The sequence below is a fragment of the Macrobrachium rosenbergii genome, chromosome 1 (assembly GCF_040412425.1).
Source record: "Macrobrachium rosenbergii isolate ZJJX-2024 chromosome 1, ASM4041242v1, whole genome shotgun sequence".
Taxonomy (NCBI): Eukaryota; Metazoa; Arthropoda; class Malacostraca; order Decapoda; family Palaemonidae; genus Macrobrachium; species Macrobrachium rosenbergii.
In genome coordinates, this window is record NC_089741.1 from 47,197,567 (window position 1) to 47,204,357 (window position 6,791).

Genomic DNA, 6,791 nt, shown 5'->3' on the forward strand with positions numbered 1-6,791 from the left:
ATGCACATGTCTGCAATTTCCAGGAAATAAACACAAAAGAGACGTATCGCTGACACCTTTTGCGATTGCAACGAAAGGCCTAAGGAGCCAGCAGCTCATATATCCATTATGCTGTTCGTTTTATCACGAAATATAAGACCCACTCACCATTTCCACGTTAATGTGCACGTTACGCAAAATAACGCTGAAATTATTATTATTATTATTATTATTATTATTATTATTATTATTATTATTATTATTATTATTATTATTATTACCATAAACGCCTTGCATGATAAGGTTTTGTACAACGGCGTGTAAAATTTATTTCCTATTACTGTTGTCTTTTTCATTTTGTATCTGAATTTTTCTTGTTTAATTTTTTCACTTTATTTTTTAGTCTGCAGCTTGAAAGGTTAGCCTTTTCTTGGTAATGATAGTGAAACAAACTAAAAATAGTAGACAGTACATGGAAATTACCATCGTTACCAAGAAAAAGCTAACCTTGCATGCTGCAGACTAAAAATGTTAAAGTGAAACAAAAATAATACAAGGAAAAATTAAGAAAAAGTGAAAATGCTTATTGGAATACTTTTGTCTTATCAGTCACCTTTCATGTATATATATACACACATTATATATACATATATATTATATTTGTATGTATGGATGTATATATATTTATTATATTATATATATATATATATATATATATATATATATATATATATATATATATATATATATATATATATATATATATATATATATATATATATATATATATATATATATATATATATATATATATATATATATATATATATATATATATGTATATGTTGAAACTGCATACAAAAGAACATGCATGGTCACAACACGCACAAATAGATTTACAGTATGCTCTGAGAGAGAGAGAGAGAGAGAGAGAGAGAGAGAGAGAGAGAGAGAGAGAGAGAGAGAGAGAGAGCATAAACGAGTCAGAAACTTCTTGAAAAAAAGTCGGTTACCAAGAACTATCATCCTCTAAATCTCATAAAAAATATTACCATCTTCCAGACTGTTAATTAACAAGTTAATAACAGAAAGGGATTAGCAAAATCCTACGAAATCACACCCTGAGATAATCTTGAGTTGATTGTTTTTAGTTTTCTGTAAAAGAAAACTATTTACAGAAAACTATTGTGCCGGCTTTGTCTGTCCGTCCGCATTTTATAATGTCCGCACTTTTTCTGTCCGCCCTCAGATCTTGAAAATTACTTAGGCTAGAGGGCTGCAAGTTATTTTGATCATCCACCCTCCAACATCAAACATAGCAAATTGCAGCCCTCTAGCCTCAGTAGTTTTTAAAAATTTTATTTAAGGTTAAAGTTAGCCATAATCGTGCTTCTGGCAACGATGTAGTATAGGCCACCACCGGGCCGTGGTTAAAGTTTCATTGGCCACGGTTCATACAGCTTCATACAGAGACCACGGAAAGATAGATCAATTTTCGGTGGCCTTGATTAAACGCTGCAGCGGCTGTATAGTAAACTCGATTGCGCCGAAAACTTACGAGAATAGGAAATATTGCAGTGTACTGATATTAAGATTGTTCTAATAAAAGTCACGTTAGGATTGAAATGAATTGAATTGAAATTAGAATTTAGGCCAAAGGCCAAGCGCTGGGACCTATGAGGTCATTCAGCGCTGAAACGAAAACTGACAGTAAAACGTTTGAAAGGTGTAACAGGAGGAAAACCTCAAAGCAGTTGCACTATGAATCAGTTATTAGGGGAGAGTGGAAAGTAATATGGAAGAAAGAGAATATGAAAGGAGGTACGGTAAAAGGAACGAAAGGGGTTGCAGGTCGGCGCCGAAGACACGCCGCAAGGAACCTTAAGGTGCACTGACGGCATTATGACGGGGGAAAAAAAGTCACGTTAGATATAAATAACAAGGCTTTGGAAGAATGAGTTTATAATTATGTGGGTGAAAAAGCCAAGGAACCAATTTTCTTGGCTTTTCAATATTATCTTTTTCTATCATTTCAGCGTCGCTTTTTATTAATGGTACTACAAGAAATATTACTCTTCGGGGTAATTAGCTGTCTGACTAAAATGTTCACTTATACGAAAGCGTTTTTCACGAACTTGAGCGAACGTTGACTTAAGAAACTGTAATTAGTTATTTTGCACAATTAAGTCTATAAATATTGTGATGAGTACTCGAACACAATCCTTTATCTTTATGGCGTTAATCTGTCTGTCTACTCTAACACACTTTCACCGCTGCAAACGAAATGAGACAGGTCGAAAGTGATAATGAAAAAAGATACAATAAATCCGTAGACTTGCCTAACGAAATATTTTTCGGCATTCGAAACCAGTTACGTCTACAGTACATAGACAGATACCATAAAGATTATATTTCTTTTGAAATTTAGGTACTGGATAACCTAGCATTCCGTAACCCAGGTTCTCTTGACAAATTCAAAAGCCGAGAAACTGATCCATATTATTTTGAGGTACTGGAATTCTTCCCAGGCCTTTGGTTTCCCTGCGTCTCGTAATATTTTATTTTTCGAGTCTGCGCATTTATTTTCTCTTTGGATTGGGTCTGCTCCCGTGACTCCCTATTACAGCCCATCCAAGAATACGCGAGGTGGGGTAGCAAGTGAACAGCCCATTCCTGGGTCCTATCTTTAAAATCTAAATTTCTTTGAATTTTGGTAAAGTAAAGTTTACTTAAAAGTTATTTTTATATCTTCAATAAATTTCCTTTCTAATAAGTCTACTAAGTCCCGTTGCTTCTTCTGCTGCAACTTGCAAATTCTGAAAAAAAGTAGGGCACTTCATTAGGGTTATTTTTTACGGCAAGCGTCACTCCCCAGTTCCCGAAACATTAATAATTCCTGAAAACATTCATGACAAAGTCTTCCCAACAACCATTTCCGGTCTCCTTCATCCTTCACAGCAAGTTTCTCCTTGCGCTTCGCAGCCAACGCTGTGTCATCAAAGAACACCAGCAACGCCATTCCTCACAAGATTAGCTTCCCATTTTTCATCAAGTTGGACGTTCTTTTCCGTAACTTTCCTCGTCAGCCCGTTCCAGGCGCTTTTCAACAAAGCCAAGGAATCATAACACTTTCCTACCACAGCCTAACTTTCACAGGCAGTTCATCTATTATACTTGCAGAAATGCTCAACTGTCATTACAGCTCATCCTTTGCAAAACACCATTTGTAGCGATACTCTAAACTCTTCACATTGCTTCTCAAATGGTCTCAGCATATCCACATATGCCACATAAGGATCTTCCGTTTTCTTTCACTTCCGTTTTCTCTCGCGCACTGCACGCACCTATTTCGCGTAAGACTCGAGATTTCCGGTACCTTTCCTATGCTTAAAATGACACGGGTCATATCCTATCGCCAAGTTTAGGCTTAGGACTTGTAAACTGACAAATAATCATATTTGTTACGCATCTATCACCATTAAAGAAAAGGCTTGAGAGTGTGCTACCCTTCCGGTTCTAAGCAAGTATTTTGAGATAAACTGCTCACCCCACGGCATGCCCCAAGGAGGTTCATGAACCCTCAGTGTTACTAACATCAGGTGTTTCTTGATACATGCCCATCCAAGTACTGACCAAACCCAACATTACTGAACAACGTTGATCGGGCGACCAACGGCATACCAAAAGTGTAGCATATCCGTTGGTTTAATATTTTCCAAATTAGTTTTTTTTTTATAATTTTTTTACGGTTATTTTCATTTTGCATGACCCTCTCAGAATGTCTACATAAGAAAGAGAGAGAGAGAGAGAGAGAGAGAGAGAGAGAGAGTGGCTCTATATTAGAAGAAGGAAAGAAAAGCAGTTGTGCAACGTACATTTCTAATATCTTAATATTCTCTCTCTCTCTCTCTCTCTCTCTCTCTCTCTCTCTCTCTCTCTCTCTCTCCATGTCTTCCTCCCTCTCAATTTGTCTAATGGAAACCACCTCCACAACTACCGGATTAGAATGGCTCCCAAATTGCGTTACAAGTTCAGGGGCGTCACGAAGTATATATAGATTCTGTCTGTCCGTCTGTCGGCTTGCCTGTCTGCCTCTCTCTCTCTCTCTCTCTCTCTCTCTCTCTCTCTCTCTCTCTCTTCTTCTTCTTCTTCTTCTTCTTCTTCTTCTAATGTGGAGCCAACATATATTCTCTCTCTCCTCTTCTTCTAACATGGAGCCAACATATATTCTCTCTCTCTCTCTCTGTAACGTGGTAATAAAGAGAATTAAAACAACAGAAAACAATGAGTGGAACAAAACATGAATGAATTGTTGAATGCGATAATTGTGAAGGTAACTTTAATTATGTTTTTGAAATTAAGCCATTTAAAATGTCTGTTTTACAACTGTGTTTAAAACAGAGAAAACTTCAAGTTTTAAAGTTTTCTTTATGAAGGACTTCCCAAATTCTTCACAGTTTCATGATTTTTAAACTAAGTCTGTCGTTATCTAGGGAAAGAATTCCATTAATATGAGTTTAATTTTTTTATCTTCTTATATTCAGTTAGACCCACTTGTTATGTTTCAATTTTATTGAATACCTAAGACATTTAATTTATATCTCCCTCTCTTCTAAAATGGGTTTAAAATAACTTTTGGGAGAGCAAAATATTCACTCAGTTAAAAGGAAAAGTTTTTATAAAATGATTAAACGCTCGAATCCCCAAAAAATTATATTTATAAAATAAGCTTTTAAAGTAAAGAAACAAGATAAGACGATAATTGCCAGAACTGAGTAAAATTTTCCCTGCGGTGTTTCATGACTTTCATATAAAAAAAAGTTGACACGTGACTTGCATATCACCCGTTCACTATTCGAGAAGCACCACAGATTCTATAGTTTCTATTTTTAGTGTGAGGAAAATACTGTTCATTTATAACATTAATAATTTCGAAAAAATTGTTGTTCAACTCGTTTAAAAATAAATGTCCTCATAGTTGATAAAAGGTCAATACAAGGTTAAAAGTTTTCTGACAGTTTTCGCTTTTCGATCTTTTGATCTTAAAAAATAATGCAGCAGGCATATTCGTAATTTATTTTTATAACAAGTTCCATAAATCCTGATTCAACTTCATTTTGCTTTCCCGAGGCCTTTTATGGCTAACACCGAAAAAGGCTCATGAAAACAGAATGCAGTTTGGTCAAGATTTATGGCATTTTTAATAAAAACAAATCACCAATATGTCTGGAATTTTTTCTTTTAGGGCCAAAAGATCGAAAAGTGAAGTTATGTTTCACAACTCTTATGGTCCACAGAATGATCAAATTAAAACTCTTCTGTTTAAGAGGATCTGATTCACAATAAGTTTAATGTTTGTATAAAACTCCTAATTCTATAAATACTTAGTCCTATTAAAAAACAAGTAAAAAATGCGCCACAGTTTCTTCGGCTTAATTGAGTTTCCTGTACAGCAGCTACAGCGTATTTTCAAGGCCACCAAAAATGGATCTATCTTTCGGTGGTCCCGTTATAATGCTGTATGAGCTGCAGCCTATGAAACTCTCAGCCGGCTGTGGTGGCTGTGTTGTTACGTTGCCAGAAGCATGATTATGGCTGACTTTAACCTTAAATAAAATAAAAAATACTGCGGCTAGAGGGCTGCAATTTGGTATGTTTGATGATTGGAGGGTGGATGATTAACATACCAATTTGCAGCACTCTAGCCTCAGTAGTTTTTAAGATCTGACGGCGGCCAGAAAAAGTACGGACAGAAAAAAGTGTGGACAGGATAAAGTGCGGACGGACAGACAAAGCCGGCACAATAGTTTTCTTTTACAGAAAACTAAAAGGACGGATTATCATTTGCTTGTCATATGGAATTATACGCTGGCATATTCAAATTATTCTCTGTAATAACTTGATTTCACTGAGGATATATTGCTACCCACAAGGCAGTCGAATTTTATTTGTAAAAATTACTACCATAACAGAAAAATCTTACGATACATCATTCTAAAAATTTCATCAAGTTTTATATACACGTACAACGCGAACTTAAGAGACAGCAAATGGTGAAACTGTAAAACTTCTTGTTAAAATATTAATATTTTCACCAACATTCCAGAGCTTCATATTTCACTGCAGATCTTAAACATTACAACCTCTTTTTTTACTACAACGGCTCAATCGAGTATTGCTGCTCAAGGTGTGCGCGCAACTTATGCAGTATACCCTGTTTCCTGAGCACTGACTCAGGACACTTTCTTTCCAATGATTTATTTTGTGTCGATATCGACCACATTTTAAAGTGATACCGACAACACTTTAATGTGATATCGACCACACTTTAAAATGATACCGACGACACTTTAAAGTGATGTCGACCACACTTTAAAATGATGTCTGACGACACTTAAAGTGAAATCGTGACACTTTAAAACACTTTAAAGTGATATCAAGTTCAATTTAAAGTGACATCGACCACACTTTAAAAGTGATACCGAAGACACTTTAAAGTGATATCGACCTAAATTTAAAGCGATATCGACCACACTAAAGTGCCACCGACGACACTTTAAAGTGTAAGAGAATATTCGCTATGAAGTAAAACTACTCAATGAAAAAGGAGAGAAAAGGGTAATCAAGAACTCTTTCCATAGAAGATTTATACCCTAAAAAAAAAGCCTCGGGGAAAGAAAGCTTTTGGGGGGGGTAATAAAATAATGACCATGGTTTTTTCTGTTATTTTCTTATTATTTTTTTTTCAATTATCATTTTTAAAGCCATATAATGGATGTTATCACCCACTGGTCTTTGTCGTTAATAATTTC